Source organism: Rhinolophus ferrumequinum, chromosome 22, assembly GCF_004115265.2.
Source record: "Rhinolophus ferrumequinum isolate MPI-CBG mRhiFer1 chromosome 22, mRhiFer1_v1.p, whole genome shotgun sequence".
NCBI lineage: Eukaryota > Metazoa > Chordata > Mammalia > Chiroptera > Rhinolophidae > Rhinolophus > Rhinolophus ferrumequinum.
The window spans coordinates 45,241,250-45,259,418 of NC_046305.1; the positions used below are offsets into that span (position 1 = coordinate 45,241,250).

Genomic DNA, 18,169 nt, shown 5'->3' on the forward strand with positions numbered 1-18,169 from the left:
ACTTTGGCATCTTAATTATGATGTGTCTTGGTGCGGGCCTCTTTGGGTTCATCTTGTTTGGGACTCTACGCTTCCTAGGCTTGTGTATCTATTTCCTTTGCCAGCTTAGAGAAGTTTTCCATCATTATTTCTTCAAATAGATTTTCAATTCCTTGCTCTCTTCTCCTTCTGGTACCCCTATGATGTGAATGTTGGTACACTTGATGTTGTCCCAGAGGCCCCTTAAACAATCCTCATTTTTTTGGATTCCTTTTTCTTTTTGCTGTTCTGTTTGGATGTTTTCTGCTACCTTATGATCTAAATCGCTGATTTGATCCTCTGCTTCATCTAATCTACTATTGATTCCTTCTAACATATTCTTTATTTCAGTTACTGTATTTTTTATTTCGCACTGGTTCTTTTTCATTTTTTCTATCACCATTTTTATGTTTCCTGTCTCTTTGTTGAAATTCTCACTGAGATCACTGAGCATCCTCATAACCAGTGTTTTGAACTCTGCATCTGGTAAATTGCTTGTCTCCATTTTGTTTAGTTCTTTCTCCTGAGCTCTGTTCTGTTCTTTCATTTGGGACATGGTTCTTTGTCTCCCCATTTTAGCTGTCTCCTTGTTTTTGTTTCTATAGTAGATAGAGCTGCTATGTCTTCTGGTTTTACTAGAGTGGCCTTATGTAGTAGGTGTCCCATAGGGCCAGTGGCTCAGCCTTCCTGGTCACTAGAGGTGGATGCTGCAGGTGTGTCCTTTGTGTGACTTGTGCGTGCCCTCCTGTTGTATTTGAGCCTTAGCTGCTGTTTGCACATCAATGGGAAGAATTGACTTTCATTCAGGCTGATTGGTTGTGAGGACTGGCTGTGACTACAGTGGAGGAGTTGTTGAGCTGGGCCTGACCCTATGGAGCAGGATTCACTGTAGCAGGGCTCTGGTGCCTGCCCAGTCTGTCCTTGGATGTGTCTTCTGTGGAGGTGGTTGGGTGGTGCTCTTGTGTGGTCTGAAGCTGGCTACCAGGTGTGTTGGTCCTGAGACCTCTTGAGGGTGGGGCTCTGGCTGCCCAGGCAAGGTCAGCCAGTGCCTGTGCCCTGCCTGAGGTCACTTGGTATGAGCTACAAAGTGATCTGCAGATTATTGCCACTTGTGCTGGGCTAGAAGGTGCCTGGGAGAAGCTAAGCTCCAAACCGAGGCTGGCTTTCCTGGAAAAATCACTTGTAGTGGGTCAGAGTAGAAGAAAGAAGACCAGTTAGGCTGCTAATACCATAATGGTTGATTGGACCAGGGTCATTTCTGTGCAGGTGTTGAAAAATATGGAGCATATAGAATAAAGAGCAAATACTTTTCTCCAAATTGACTTAAAAAAATAAGTTAATGGCTGAATTTCTCAACTAAAAGCTTTGATTTTTTCTTCACATTTTGATGTCTGCTACTGCTTGCCTTTGTCAAATCTAGTATAAAAGTGTTGTTTTTGAAAACTGTATAATTTTATATGACGGAAATTGCCCCTCATACCATTTCCTGTGTGCTCTGAGAAGGCAGTGCCTGGAATTAAACTGTCATGGAATACTTGGGGACACTGAAACCTTCACTGTCTCATTGAACTGAACAAGACTCACCTGTGTTTCCGTTTGTGTGCATTAGGATGTTCAAGGGCTGAAGATAAGGTTGTAAAATCCACTTTATCTTTTTGGTCTTAACGATGCCAATGGAAAATTCCCTATATCTAAAGTGTTGCCTTTTACTTCGTGAAAGGCATGTTAGTGTGGTTTATGTATAATATCAAAGAACATTTAACACATCTCACATTTTATAGGTAATCTATATGGTCAGATGCTTTTGAAAGTCAGCGTGACGAGGTATAACAAGTTAAATATTGCTTTTGAATACTTGACTAGCTAAGTAAATCTAAGTTATAATTCAGGATTGTTTTTAAACAGCTATTCAAAAACACAGGGACCTGTATGACTCCTACATATGTGTGACTGGTAACAGTGCTTTTGCCAACTCATTAGAAGGATTAACGTGGAGGAGATACACCATCACAAGTTTGTACATTATATGATCATAAGGCTTAACGTAATTAAAAACAAAGTCATAGGAAAAATAACAAAATTCACTTCTCAGGAGTTCGTGATGTTGTGCACTGTAGCACTTTGACTTCCAGGTGTTATGTTGTGTGAATGAGTTTGAGAACCACTATTACCAAGGAAAGGGGGACAAATGGCAGAATTCTGAGTCTAATTGCTAACTCTTGACTTTGCTACATTTCCAAGGCCTTCTAGGGACACACTGATAATCCCAATAATAAACACAACAATTGAACAGCAGTTTATAATTTACAGAGTGCTTCCACACACAATTCTTGCAACCAGGAAGATACATCCCAATTTAGATAATAAACAAACTTCATAATGTGAGTGTATCGTAATGGATTAGCTGTCTATTGTTGCACAATAAGGTTGTTTTCAATTTTTTGCTATTACAAACAATACTGTGATAATCATTGTGATGAATACTTCTTTGCATGTCTGTAATTATCTCTTCTGAATATTTCTAAAAATAGAATTGCTGATTCAATGAGTATATCCACTGTAAAATTTTTTCACATATAAATTTGAAGGGTTCCTATTAGGTTGTCAGAGAAGTAGAATGTGTTTGATGTCTTTTGCTACTATAAATAAAGGAAAATTAACATGCAATCTTTTTTTCCAAATACGGTTGTTTCTCTAAAGGTCTCTATTTCCTCATATCCCACTCCTTCCTCAATCCATTTTAGCCCGGCTTCCACTCCTATTGCTCTACTAACAGCTCTTACTAAGGTCATCAATGACCTCCACATAAATGTTTCAAGGACATGTCAAACCCAGCATGTCCAACACTCAATAACCTTCACCCCAAATTTCATCTTCCACATTGCCTATGTCAAAGAATGGTTGACATAGGGACCACTCACTTATTTGCACTTAAAAAAAAAAGATATTTAGAAGACAAATTATTGAGATTGGATATAATGGGATCATCCTTAAAACCTACAACTTCTTACTCCTCATATCCAATCTATTACCCAGTTTTTTTCAATTTGACTTTCTAAGTATTTCTCTAAATCCCTCCATTTGTCGCCATTTCCACTGTCACCACCCTAAATCAACTTATGACCCTCAAAGTACCACCACTCTCACCTCCCAGGTATCCCCAGGAGGAGAGGAGAGCGCAGGGTGCATCCTCGTGCAAGGTGAGGAGAAAGGCTTCTGCACAGGAGGGTGGGCCATCAGGAGTTCAGAGAACAAGTAGGGTGAAGAGGGTGTCCTCTCAGGTGACTGTCACCTAGCACAGTCAGGATGAGGACGACATCCACATGGGACAGGAGTGGGGCACCCAGCATGGGACATCAGAGTCAGCACAGGGTGAGAGGGTCGCCAGGCACAGGGGGATGGCCTGGCCCTGGTATGAAAGCCCAAGGTGGATGCGGAAGGCATTTGTGTAGGAGGAAGGCCCAGTTCAGGCTGTTGGAGCCTGATCGGGTAAGGAAGACATCCAGTGGGAGAACAGCCTTGGGTGGGTGACATGGGAACCCTCAGAAGGAAACGAAGACCCAAAGAAGGGGTAGTCGGTTAGCTCAGTTGGTTAGAGCGCAGTGCTCTTAACAACAAGGTTGCCAGTTCGATCCCCACATGGGCCACTGTGAGCTGAACCCTCCACACAACTAGATGGAAATAACTACTTGACTTGGAACTGATGGCTGCTGGAAAAACACACTTAAATAAAATAAAATTTAAAAAAAAAAAAAAAAAAAGGAGACCCAAAGAAGTGACAAAACCTCAGGGCTTACATATTAGGTTGAACAAGAGAGGCAGCTATGGAAAAGGAAAATGTATACAGGAGACTAAAGGACGATAAGAGTTATTTGAACAAGGTCTGTTTGTGTAGAATACTCTCAGCCTTGACTCTCTGTCTCTGGTGATAAGAATGTTTCTTTCCTCTGGTATAGGGAAGGCATCTTTCACACGCGATTTTCGTCTCCTGTTTTCAGGAAGAAAAGGGGAAGCCAGAGTACCCTTCTTGTACCTGCTGTTTTTTAAGTGCCTTTTGCTCAAAATAATCCTTATGCCAAAGTGGCACATTTTGGGGTGGCACAGTCTGCCACCCTTCATAAAAATAAGTGTGCATATAAATACATATATTCCTTAGGTCTGTCCACTGAGAGGCTTGGGAGCAACAATACCCAAGAGCAACAAATACACATAGAACCCAGATCTTGGCTTTTAAATACCCTTCTCCTTTAAAGAGAACTACGGCCCCTTGGTGAAACAGCTGATTCCAAGGCAAGGGCAGGGAAATACAAGATGAGCCTGGAATATATTGCTGTTACAGGAAGTACGGAAGTTCTCAGAGAATGATGGTAACGCTCCAAAAGATCAGAGAAGCCAGGTTGGATGGGCTCCCATTAGCCAACTATGGGACAATTTGAGTATAAAATAAATAATGATAGTAACAATTTATAATCCACTTAAGATAATAGGAAACTATGAATCCAAACTGATGAAAATAAGTGAATAAATTAAAAGGTTGCTGAAGAAATTATATTAACAATTAAGTTCGCGAATTCATCCTAGAAAAAGTGGTACACACCTCATTGCTGAATATCACTACAGTCACTTTCGAAGTATTCCCCTTGGGAAGCTATGCACCACCACCAGCACCTAGTCCACCCTTCAAAGCAATTTTGGAACTCTTTCTGGAATGGCCATCAGAGCTGTCATCGTATTACCCTTGATGTCCTGAATGTCATCAAAATGTCTTCCTTTCAATATTTCTTTTACCTTTGGGTAAAGAAAGAAGTCATTGGGGGCCAGATCAGTTGAGTAGGGAGGGTGTTCCAATACAGTTATTTGTTTACTGGCTAAAAACCCCCTCACAGACAATGCCCTGTGAGCTGGTGCATTGTGGTGATGCAAGAGCCATGAATTGCTGGAGAAAAGTTCAGGTCATTTTCGTCTAACTTTTTCACACAGACTTTTCTGCACTTCCAAATACAAGTAAACTTGTTTAACTGTTTGTCCAGTTGGTACAAATTCATAATGAATAATCCCTCTGATATAAAAAAAGGTTAGCAACATTGTTGCAATAAGTTCGCAAACTTCATTGTCATAACTTGTATCCTCATCATTCACATATTTGCATAATTTCCTATCTCATTTACATACTTACATAGTGTCAAAGTATTACTCCCCAAATATTTATTAATTACAAAGGGAAGGAGTAAACTTTATAGTGGAGAAGTCTGGAAGATACTGCCTTAACTAAGAAATTGAATTTAAGTCACCAGTAATGTTAGAAAGGCACGAGAACACAGGATCACTTCTTTTACATTCCTGCTAAAATTGCATAACCAGTATCTAATCATGACGAAACATCAGACAAACCCAAACTGAGGGATATTCTATAAAGCAGTATCTCTAATCTTCAAAATTTTCAAGGTCATTTGAAAATCACATAAGAGGATGGTAAAGCTGCAAGATGGAAGAACTCTACTGATCAGGAACGTTGGTTTGGGAATTTATGGGAGTGATTATTGAACTGCTTGAACCACTATTCATTTGTAGGAACCAAAAAAAAAAAAGTATCAAGGTCATGAATGTCAAGGAGAGACTGAGAAATTATTCCAGACAGAAAGAGATTTAAAAAACATGACAAAATGCAAATCAAAACCACAATGAGGCACCACTGCACACCTGTTAGGATGGCTATTATTTAAAAAAAATAGATATGCAAAAAATAACAAGTATCGGTGATGATGTAGAAATCTTTGTGCATTGTTGGTGGAAATGTAAAATGGTCCAGTCACTCTGGAAAACAGTATGGCTGTTCCTCAAAAAATTAAACTTAGAATTACAATATGATCCAGCAATACCACTTCTGGGTATATAACCAAAATCTGAAAGCAGGCGCTCAAACAGATATTTGTAAACAGTGTTCATAGCAGCACTAGTCACATTGGAGAGGAAAAATTTTCCTCTACTCTACTATAGCTCTTTCAGCTGGTCTAATAATCAAATGGACATGAGACAGATTAACAGAAGAAAAATTAATTTCATATGTATGGGAACCCCACAATCATGAGAGGTTCAAAGACAGAAAGGCAAAATGAGGTGCATATGCCATCCTGAGCCAAGGAATGGAGTACAGGCCTGAGGCTTCAGAGAGGGATTCACAGGGTGATAAGAAGAGCAGATGTTCGATAATCAGATGTTTGCTCTGACATACAGATCGGTCACGAAAATTTATTTCTGGCAACAACTCTTATTATGGGCAAGACCCTCCCTCTGAATTCTTTAAGGGAGAGGAAAAGTGTCTCTTGAGCCTACAGGGTCTCAATTGCTTTTAGCTCAAAACAATTCTCATGCCAACGTGGCCCATCTTGGAGAGACTGTTCTAAATCCCTTCACTCACAACATCTGGTGGAAACAACTCAAGTGTCCATTAATTGATGAATAGATAAACAAGATGTGGTATATTATTCAGCCTTAAGAAAGGAAATTCTGACACATGCAATGACATGGATGAACCTTCAAGACATTATGCTAAATGAAATGAGCCAGAAACAAAAGGACAAATTGTATGATTCTACTCCTATGAGGTACCTAGAGTCATCAAATTCACAGAGACAGAAAGAAGAATGACAATTGTGAGGGGGGGGAAGGAGGAAATGGAGCATTATTGTTTAACAGCTATGGAGTTTCACTTTGGAAAGATGAGAAAGTTCCGGAGATGGATGGTGGTGGTGACGGTTGCACAACAATGTGAATGTACTTAATGCCACTGAACTGTGCACTTAAAAATAGCTAAAATGGTAAATTTGTTTTGATACAGAGGACATTTCTGGAACAATTGGTAAAACCTGAATGAAGTAATAGTCATGGATGGATGTCAGTTTCCTGATTTTGATGGTTGTGCTGTGGCTATTTAGGAGAATGTCATTGTTTGTAGGAAATACAGGACAATGTTTGGGAATGGTGGGGCACCATCCCTGCTGTTTGCTCTCAAATGAGCTAGGGGGAAAAAAGTTTTTGTGCTGTACTTGTGATTCTCCAGTATGCCTGAGATTATTTCCCCCCAAAATTTAAAGGTAAAATTAAAAAAAAAAAAAAGGAAATTAGCAGTCATCTGTTAAATAGTTGAGAAAAAATAAATGCTGGGTGAGTTTTAGCATCAGGATTGGAGCACAGGTCTCCTGGGTTATAGTTCAGTGTACTTTCCCATATAGTGCAATGTTAATATAATAAGCACTCCATTGAATTGATAGTACGTGTTTTGGATACATGGGGTTTTATTTGTTAAAGGTTGGCTTTTTCCACTTAGCACATTTTTGTGTTATGAGTGACCATTCTCCAGACAATGTATCCTTAGGAAAGATAGCTATAAATTAATAATAAGGAAAAGAGAACAAAGAGAGGAAAGCAAGTCTGACAGATACATTGTGTCTAGATTCTGAAACTAACTACAAGGGATTTTAAAATTTCTTTGATATATTGTGTATTGTATTTGTCACAGAAATGTGTAGATTTACTAGAGAAGGTGCTTTATAACTTCCTTGAGTTGTAAATATACGATTCTCAAACAGGAATTGCTGTCTACCTATTTCAAATTACTTTCCTATTTTATTTGGCCTTCTAAAGGCTGTCTTTCGATTATATAAATACACAAATTAATCACTGCAAGGAATGGTCCAGCAAGCTGGTCTGGAATTGGAATAGAATTGCTAAGTAGGGAGGCGGAGGGTGGCTCATTTGGATAGAGTGGAAGCTCTGGGCAACGGGGCTGCTGGTTCGATTCCCATATGGGCCAGCGAGCTGCGCCCTCTGTAACTAGAATGAAGTCAGGGCAGAAATGATCACTGAAGAGCAGGGAAGCACTGAGATCTAGCACTGGCGTTGGTGGGTAGGGAGGGACTGGTCTGAGGCAGTTCTTTTCTATTTAGTGGGCCGAGGGAAGATGCTAAAGGTGAGGAGCCAAATCTGGCCTGTTTTTGCGTGGCCTGAGGAAGGAAAGTGGCGTGGTTTTTTCTGGGTTTTTTTTGTTGTTGTTGTTTTTTGTTTTTTGGGGGGGAAAGGGAACAGGACTTTATTGGGGAACACTGTGTACTTCCAGGACTGTTTTCCAAGTCAAGTTATTGTCCTTTCAATCTTAGTTGTGGAGGGTGCCGTTCAGCTTCAAGTTGTTGTCCTTTCAGGATTAGTTGTGGAGGGCGCAGCTCAGCTCCAGGTCCAGTTGCCGTTGCTAGTTGCTAGTTGCAGGGGGCACAGCCCACCATCCCTTGCGGGACTCGAGGAGTTGAACCGGCAACCTTGTGGTTGAGAGCCCACTGTGGGAATCGAACTGGCAGCCTTCGCACGGAGCTCCAACCACCTGAGCCACCGGGCTGGCCCGGAAAGTGGCTTTAAAGGATGAATATTTGCAACCAATTTGAGCCCCAATTAAATACAGTGTTATTCCTTTGAAAAAAATAAAATCCATTCTTCTTGTTGGTAGACCTTTTATATAAATATCTACATAATATCCTCGATTTCGCCTCTTGGCCTTCCAAGTCTAAAATATGTATTCTTTATCCTTTTACAAGAAAATGTTTGTCAAGTCCTGTTCTAGAGGTGGGCAATAGTGTATGTTCATATGAAGAATTGAGTTGTGGCAAAAGTTGAAGGAATTCTTAGAAGGCTTAACTATTTGTGAAGTTGTCTGCTGAGAGTGGTGGGAAAATGGCTGATAGAGGCTGAAAGAGATGTGAAGTTTTGAAATGATTGCTGTGGGAACTGCCTTTATATGATAAAGGGACAGTTCAAATCATGAGAAAGAGTCAGATTGTTAATAAGCGATGTTTGGGGGCAGCCGGATGGCTCAGTTGGTTAGAGCTCTTAACAACAAGGTTGCCAGTTTAATTCCCACATGGGATGGTGGGCTGCGCCCCCTGCAACTAAGGATTGAAAACAGCAACTGGACTTGGAGCTGAGCTGCGCCCTCCACAACTAGATAGAAGGACAATGACTTGGAGCTGATGGGCCCTGGAGAAACACACTGTTCCCCAATATTCCCCAATAAAAAATAAAAATAAGTGATATTTGTGCAATGGGTTCGTCATACGCAGCAGAAAGAAAATTAGATCATTACCTCACTCCTTCACCAAATAAACTTCAGATAGATGAAAAATTTTAATGTGAGAGAATGAAAACAGTAGAGTACCAAAAGAAAGTATGGGTAAATATATTTTATAAATTTGGGATGAGAAATGTCTTTTGAGACTTGATGAAGAATTAAGAAATAAAAGTTGAGGCTGTACATTTGACCACATAAAAAATTTAAAACAGGTAAAACCTTACTCCCTAAAAAACTTTCTTTTAATTAAAAAAAATAAGCAAGGCTAAAAAGCAATCCACAAATGGAAAAATGTACATACAACACATAAAGGGTTGAGATTGTATCTCTGAACATAACAGTATTTTTGGTTTGTTTTAAACATTTTCATCACATAAAGCTGATATTCTTTGTTCTTTGAAGAGTCAAATTGAGTTATGCAAATATAATTCTTATTGTCCTGCAAGAAGGTTCTAACAAAAGTGTGTGTGTGTGTGTGGGGGGGTCTTCCCTAATGAGCAAAAACTGCTTCATCGTTAGTGTTGCCTAGTTAGTCATTGGGGAGGAGGTGGGTCAGTTTGCCTCAGAAACTAGTACCTTATAGAAAAGAGGGGACCAAGGCCCAGTTTCTGCTTACCAAGATCTGAAGTTAAGGAGACCTTATGTGGATGTGCAAAGGCCCAGTGGCAAAGGAGGACTGAGTGGAACTGAGTTTTAGTTCTCTCTGTATTTGGCATTTAGAAGAGGACTCTGTTGCCCTTTAGGCTGAATAAGACCTCCTCAGGATTTCTGGACAATCAGCAGAAAGGAGGGAATAGCAGAAAGGAGGGAATAGGGCACGTGCGAGGCCTCCACTACAAAAGAGAAAATTAACAGATGTAACTGACCAAATGTGTACCCTGATTTTGTGGAGCAGATCATACTAGTTACACTAGTATAGAAAGAACTTCTTTCAAAATCAAGAAGAAAAAAGCTTTCAATATCAAATGGACAAAAAGCGTGACTAACCAATTATAGAAGAATAAAAATAAATGACTATTAAATGTATGAAAAACGTTTAAGGTGCACTGGCAATCAAAAAACTGTACAAATAAAATGTGATATAATTTGTCACAGATCATATGGTCCAAGAGTATATTATTCAGAGTTGTAGAAAGATGTGAGAAAAAAATGTATTTCCATATATTATAAAGAGGTATAACAAATTGTCATCATATATATATATATATATACACACACATATATATATATGTATACAAACACACACACACACACACATATATAAAGTAATACGTGTGTTTGTTTAAGATATTAAATAGAAGGGGGATTTCTAATCAAATAATTGGGCAAGCACCTAAGGATATGAGATTATTTGTTGTAGCGTTGTTAAATAATATATGTGACCATGAGTACAATGGATTAATTGTGCCTTGGAGTAGAGTTTAAGACATTGGTGCAATGCCTTCCAAATTTATGAAAAGCCTAAGATTTCCCTTCTGTTTTAATGTCTGTATTATTCAGAGCTCATTCACTGCCCTCCACCACCAACGCCCACCCTCAACTACGCCTAAATTGCAGGAAATTCTGTCAGCTCTTCTTAACAAGGACAAAAAAACGTAGTATCAAAGTTGAACGAAAAGAAGGAAAGAAAAGGGAGGAACTGGGATTTCCCAGTCTACAGAAATTCTGACTTTTTCTTTGTCGAGAAGAAATGCCGAAACCGAAGGATGCCCCCGGTCTCCTGTGTTAGCACAAGGGAGATCCCACTGGGCTTCACGTGAATCGTGATTTACTCCTTTCCAGAAGGTAAACTCTTTACTGCCCCTTCCACATCATGACTAACAAACAGCTCACCTGGACCAATTCATTTGACATTGTTCTTTAGATATAAGAAAAAATACATAATGTATCATCTAACCCAAAGCATTTGAGTAATAGTTACATTTCAATTATCGTGGGAAAACCAGAGCGTATGGTCACCCTATTTATACACCATATGATTATGCCATGCTTGAGGGGAAAAACAGGTCTAATTGACTTCAGCTATTACCTGTAAACTGAACTAAATTAAAGCACAAATCCAATAGCTGCCTAGCTAGAGAGAGGTATACTGACTGATTTGTGTACGATGTAGAGACACATGACACAATGATTTTAACAGGTAACCATTTTATAGTATAATATAGTCTTTTGTTTTGTTTTTAAGTGCATTTCCTAGCTTTGTCCACTGAAAAGGCCTGGAAGCAATGATAATCCAGAACAGTTCCTAAATATAATTCCCCACTATAAAGAACCAGAACTCCTCAGAGAAATGGCTGAGTCCAGGGGCAGAGAGAGAACAAGGTAAGCCTGAAATGTTTGGTTGGGCCGGAAAGCAAGGAAGTATTCAAAGACTATTGGGAACATATCTGGGGGAAGGATCTGATATGAAGGGTCTTCACCCTGTTCAAATTTTAGACAATATGAGCATCAAAGAGCGTAATGATGTAAAGAACTGAACATGCTGGTTTTTATTCTATGAGTTCACAATGATGAGAGAGAGAAAGAGAGAGAGAGCGCGCAGGAGAGAGAGAGCAGCAGAGGCTGTTGATGCCCTGTTCTGCATCCCGTCAACCCACTTGAATTCGCTGGCAGCTACCGTGTTTCCCTGAAAATAAGACCGGGTCTTATATTAAGGTTTGCTCCAAAAGACGCATTGGGGCTTATGTTCAGGGGATGTCAGCCTGAAAAATCATGCTGGGGCTTATTTTCCAGTTAGGTCTTATTTTCAGGGAAACACGGTATCCACAGCTCCCAGTACCCTAGCAGATTTCCACCTCAAAGCCTTCTTCTTGGCCTGAGGTTTTTCTCAGGAGCCACTTAAAGTATATGGCTGCCGAGGGATGCAATCCGAAAGTGCAGAGGGGGTTAGGAAGGTGGGGGTAGTTAATATCTCTGGGGGCAGCTCTTAACTTATGGGTGATGGAACCAGTGGGACAATTTGTAGGCATGGTTTCTCAGTGGGCCCCACTGGGACTGAGTCTTAATTATCCAGAAATGTTCAGCAATACACCTTTTATTGGCTTTTCTCCCTGCTCTGTCTTACTTTCCCCACTTCCTCTGTTTCTCTGGTATCATCTCCCAAATAAACTACTCCCTCCCAGGGTCTTGTGTCAGCGTCTACTTTGGGGGACACAAAAGTAAAAGAGTTAAAATAGAGAAAGGGGAAAAGGGTAAGTTCTTTTATAGAAGAACGCCAGCTAATACATAAATAAAGGAATGATAGAAGTAGGAAAATCACCATTTTGCAACCCCCGTGTAAAATGTGATTCGGGCAAGAACCATTCATTTATGCTAAAATCATTGATTGAAAAGTTAATGGGGAACAAGATATTCACAATGCCTCCAAGGATCACCCCTGAGATTACTTCATGATTACTGAAGAGATTAAGTGTTTCATGATTAAGAAGAGATAACTGTTCCATGGAGCAATCTGGTCACAGCCCTTACCAAGCTGTATTAGTCAGCTTGGGCTGCTGTAACAAAATACCATAGATTTAGTTTCACAGTTCTGGAGGCTAGGAAGTCAAAATCAAGGTGCTGACCAATTCAGCTCCTGGAAACCCATAGTTTCTCCAAGGTTAATGTCAAGTGGAGCAGCCAGCAACTAATCTATTTCACCATATTGGTCAAAAGATGTCATGAAACACATTGGAATGGTGTTTTAAGAAATAAGAGTTTTAAAACTTTATTTAGAAATACAAGATAAGTACCAAACACAAAATCTTAAAAAGAGTTGAATGTTAGGAGTTTTGGAAATGGGAGTAAAGTGTGACAGGACAAGGAATTACTATTTCTCATAATAAAACTCTTAATATAATGTGACTGTCTGCCCCATTCAAGGCCCCTGTCGTGTTTCATTCATTTATTCACCCATTCCCTTTTAACTTCATACCCCAGACCCAACTCCTCTCCTTTCTTATTTTTCCAATTTCAGATGTTGTCCATTGACTATGGGGAAGATTTATTGTGAAGCTAATAAAGCTTAAGTTGAGTCCCTCACTTTCACAGGTTTTCCAAGGTCCCATTCTTAAGTTCAAACGTATAGGTGTGTATTACTTTTCTCATAGGCACCCTTTGAATTGTATAGTTTTCTGGCCCTACAAAACCCGAATCCACCCATGACTTATAGACTTTGGACAATGACAATTTAGCTAACTTATATCCCACCCCCTTCAACACATACACCAAAAACACAGATTTCCCCTCCCCAATCTCCCACAATGTTATTACATTTTAAAATTTTAGCTCATCTACCCTGATTTAACCCCGAAGTGCTCTTTCTTATCTTTTCTGCATTGTCTTGTTTTGTCTTATGGGTACAGTATTTTATCTCTCTAGTAATATTGAAGGGTTTGTTTTGTTTTGGTGGTTTGTTTTTTAGTTTAGTTTATTACCTGAATTGTTCCTGTTTCCTCTAAGTTCCTTCTTTCCTTATGGTTTGTTTTGGCCTTCCTCTTATATTGGAGACTTTCCTTAGATGGGTGGTGAGCCAATCACATTTAAGAATGAGGCACTTAAAAGCTGATCAGGAGCTCACGTGGGGGAAGTTTTCTAAATGGTGGGTGTGGTAGGCAGGCTCCAAGATGGCTCCCAGTGGTCCCCACCTCCTACTAGTCCTGCCTGTAATGTGCAGGGAAGGATTAACCTTTCCCACAGGCGGGTCTGGCCTTTGCCCTCAGGTCATGGGAGGTCATCTCTAAGCCCTTGGAATGTTCTGCCTGATAAGAGTGTCTTGTTTACCTGTGGGCCTTGGGCCATGCCAGATAGTCTATGCTAACAGTGTGATTTATGGTGGGGGTGAGGGTGTAGAGGTGGGGGGTGGGGTTGGACCTCCAGGGAGATGGAATACTAAAGTCAGCCATACAGGCAGCCAGTCGTGTGTACATGTCTGAGCCCCAATAAAAATTCTGGACACCAAGGCTTGGGTGAACTTCCCTGGTTGGCAATGCTCCATATGAATTGTCACACATCACTGCCATGAGAAGTAAGTGCTATGGGGGCTGGGAGTGGGTGGGTGGCCTGTTAGCTCAGTAGGTTAGAGCGTGGTGCTAGTAACACCAAGGTTGCTGGTTCGATCCCTGCATGGGCCACTGTGAGTTGCACCCTTCTTTAAAATATATATATATGTATATATATATATATATATATATATAAAATAATTTTTTAAAAAAGAAGTGCTATCTGCACAACCCTTAAAACTCCCCTGGACACTGCCTTATATGCCTCTTCTCTTGGGTGATTTTAACTGTGACCATAAATATAACAGCTTTCAGTTGAGTTCTGTGAGTCCGTCTAGCAAATCATCAAGCCTGAGGGTGGTCTTGGGGGTCCCCAAATTTGCAGTTGGTGTCAGAAATGAGGATGGTTTGGGGATTCACAAAATGTGGGATACCTTTGTGTAAGCCTCTCCCCTTCAGTGTGGGCTGGACTTATTGACTCATTTCTAACAAACCAAATATGATGGAAGTGATGATAGTATGTCACTTCTGAGATTAGTTTCTAAGTAGCCTGAGGCTTCCATCCCGGGTGTTCTCTCTGTACTGATTGCCCAGGGAGAAGACAGATGCCATATCCAGAGCCAGCCCTGTGGAGAGGCCCACTTGGTGAGGACCCAATAACCACATGTATGAGTTTGGAAGTAGATCTCTCCTCAGTTGAATCTTCACATAAGACTGTAGCCTTGACTGACGGCTTACCTGCAGCCCCATGGGAAACCTCGAGCCAGAGGTACCCAGCTAAGCCACGCTCTGATTCTTGACCCATAGAAACCGTGAGATAGTAATTGCAAGCCAAATCAGGCAAAACTAGGAATATAGACCTAGGTTGTAAAACTATATATTTATAGCATGTGATTACCATAAAAGTCAGGATACTGGTTATCTGTGGAGTAATTTGTTACACCATGGGCTACAATGTAAAGTGATCGGGGGACCAACTCATGTGTATTGTGTCCACAAGTGTTTTTATCTGGAGGTTTTTTTTCTGGGGCCATTCAATTTCTTTCTAGAAGAACTCTCCAATTTCCCAGAGAACATATGCCTGGCTGCCTGAGTACAGGGGCCAGAGCTGGAAAAGGGACCAAATCTTCACTTTTTCCTCCTTTTTAGCCCCGCAGCAAACCCCTGCCCTCTTTGTCTGGTGTGCCTACGTCTGGAGCCCTTCCTAGGAGCATATGTCATCTATCTGGAGACTGTTGCTTGGCTCCACCCACATGGAGAAGGGGCTGATGGATCTAATTGCTCTGTATACAGACTTTCAACAGTTTTCCTTGTTTTCAACTGAGATTCTTGTCCTCCTCTTTTAAAGTAACTAATGTCATTCGCAAAATCAACTCCAGAAGAATTACGAATCTACCAAGAAAGACAAACTATAAAGCTTTCAGGAGACAATACAGAATATCTTCATGACATCATGATAGAGAAAGATTTCTTAATCCCATTATAAAAAGCATCAATTAGGAAGGAAAAATGATACATTGTTCTACATTATGCATGAGAACTTTTGTTCATCTAAAAACACCATAAAAAGAGCAGAAAGATAAGACGCGGATAGTTACAACACGGAAAACTCACAGAGGGTTCATAACCTAATTATATGAAGGTATCTTTAAAATCAGCAAGAAAACAAAGGCAACCCACTGGAGAAAATGGGCAAAAAGCCTTGAACAGACAATTCACAAATGAGGACATTAAACAAACATGAAGAACTGCTTAATAATGTTACAACAAGTGAAATGTAAATAAAAATCTAAATAGGCCACCAGGACACATCCATTGGATAAAATGTAAATGTCCATCAGCAGGGTAAGTAAATTGTTATAATCAGACAACAGGATACTGTCCTTTCAAGAAAATGCACACGCTAAAGCTCCATGTAACATAATGAATGGATCCTGTGTTTCACATGTTAAAAGTTAGTGTGAAGGTCCTTGGTCTCAGTCTTCGTTCTTGGCAAGGCTTTTGTCTGGTCATTTCAGTGGCCATCAGAGGATTTACTAGAACAGCCATCAGAAGAACTACTAGAACAACAATCAGTAAATACATTCAAGCAAAAAGTAAATTGATGCAAATTTCAAGGAAGGATTATTTGGTGAGCCAGGTAGAAAGAAGCAAGATACAAAAGAATAAATATAGTATGATTCTAATTATATAAAGTCCCAAATCAGGTACAAGTAGCAACGTAGACATAGATTGTAAAGCTACATATATGGGGGGGTGCCAAAAAAAAAGGATATGCATCACTTGTATTCATCTTTTGTTACCGGTATGTACTGAGTATTACAATTTTAATACAGGTTTTTCCTTTCTTAAAATATCTAAACATTTTTTTCGCCCTGTCTGTACATAGCATATGATTATCATAAAAATCAGGACACTGGTTATCTGGGGTGGGGGGTGGGGTGGAGAGATTATCATCAGAAAGGAATGCTAGTAATGCTGCATATCCTGATGTGGTCCTGTTAACCTGTACGTGCTTTATAATCATTGGTTATTCCGTAATTCCTATTTTATGTATTTTTCTGTGTATCTGTTACATTTAGTAACAAGAAGTTTCATTCCTTTTTTTTTTTTTTTGTTTCCTATCTTTTGTTCTCACTGTTACTGTAGTTCTGCTATTTAAAATGCTTGGTTTTATCTTTACAATTACAATGTTATGTAGTATCCTTTCCCTTCTCTTTGTTTAAGCAGAATGTATTACTCCCTGACATGCACAGGAGCTTGTATCCGCTTCCTCCATCCAATTTTAATCAGCAATATTATCTGACTCAGGGCTTACTTTTGTGCCATTAAATATGCTTATCCTTTTCCTACTTGATTTGTAACCTTTAAATGATACCCTTTGATTCTGAGCTGTTACAGATGAGGCTTTCAAACTTATTCTACTTCCAAAATCTCTCTCCCTTATCTCATTTTGGGTAGTTCTAGTCTTCCTAAAATGTCAGAGTAGGTAACATTCTGTCACCCTCATTCCCACCTGTATTTTTCTTATTCCTACTTTTATTTTTATTTTTTTATTTTAGATATGAATTGATTCTCATGGCCAGCCCTTTAGCTTAAGTTTGCCCATGTTCTCTCAGCTGGCTGCAGTTAGTTCTCTAGTAGTTTCCTCAAGAAAGGTTCATATAATCAATATTCTCTGGGTTCCTGCTGGCTTGAAATTGTTTGTCTATAACTCTATGTGTGAAGGACAATTAGGATGAATAATAAATCATCTGTGGCTAAGTTTCTTTCCTTGAGTATATTACAGGCATTGCTCTTCTGCTTTCTAACATTCAATTTTGCTGTGGGTAAGTCTTTGCCAATTTGATTCTCTTTCCCTTTTAAACGACCTAATCTTTTTACCTGGCTCACAAATCATTCTTCCTTGAAATTTGGATCAATTTACTTTTGGCTTGAATTTATTTACTGATTGTTGTTCTAGTAGTTCTTCTGATGGCTGTTCTAGTAAATCCTCTGATGGCCACTGAAATGACTGGACAAAAGCCTTGCCAAGAACAAAGACTGAGACCAAAGACCTTCATACTAACCCTTTCTTTAAGAAGTAATATCACCCTGTTCCAAAGTAATCCTGCCCGTTAACTCTGTAGCAACATGAAAAAAAAAAAAAAAGAGGTATAACTGACATGCAATAAATGCACATATTTAAAGTGTACTATTTGATGAGTTTTGACATACACAGGAGCCCGACATTTGGCTCCAAAGTATGTGAATACACAGGACCTCCCTCAGTAGACTCATTTGACCACTAATTCTCTGAGAAAAAAAGGGAATTTCAACCTTCCTCTAAAGGAAAACTAAAGAATACACACAACAGGATGCCTAGTATCTCAGCTAAAATCCCCCAAACACAAGTCTGAGGTTTTGCATAGATTTTCCTAAGACTTTTCTTTTCTCTCTCTCTTTTTTTTTTTGGCACTACTGTTTTATTTATATTTTATGCTAAACACCTTTCTTTTGACATATAATTTCTTTACTAAAAGTGTTTAGATAAATAACATAGAATTATTATTAATGC

General features: G+C 39.6%; 1 non-coding gene across 1 annotated transcript; it reads left to right on the plus strand.

Annotated features, from left to right (window-relative positions):
• The first annotated feature begins 14,170 nt into the window (after window positions 1-14,170).
• TRNAT-AGU (transfer RNA threonine (anticodon AGU)) lies at window positions 14,171-14,244 on the plus strand. Its single transcript has one exon. It is a non-coding gene; the product is annotated as a tRNA-Thr (tRNA).
• Window positions 14,245-18,169: the final 3,925 nt, after the last annotated feature.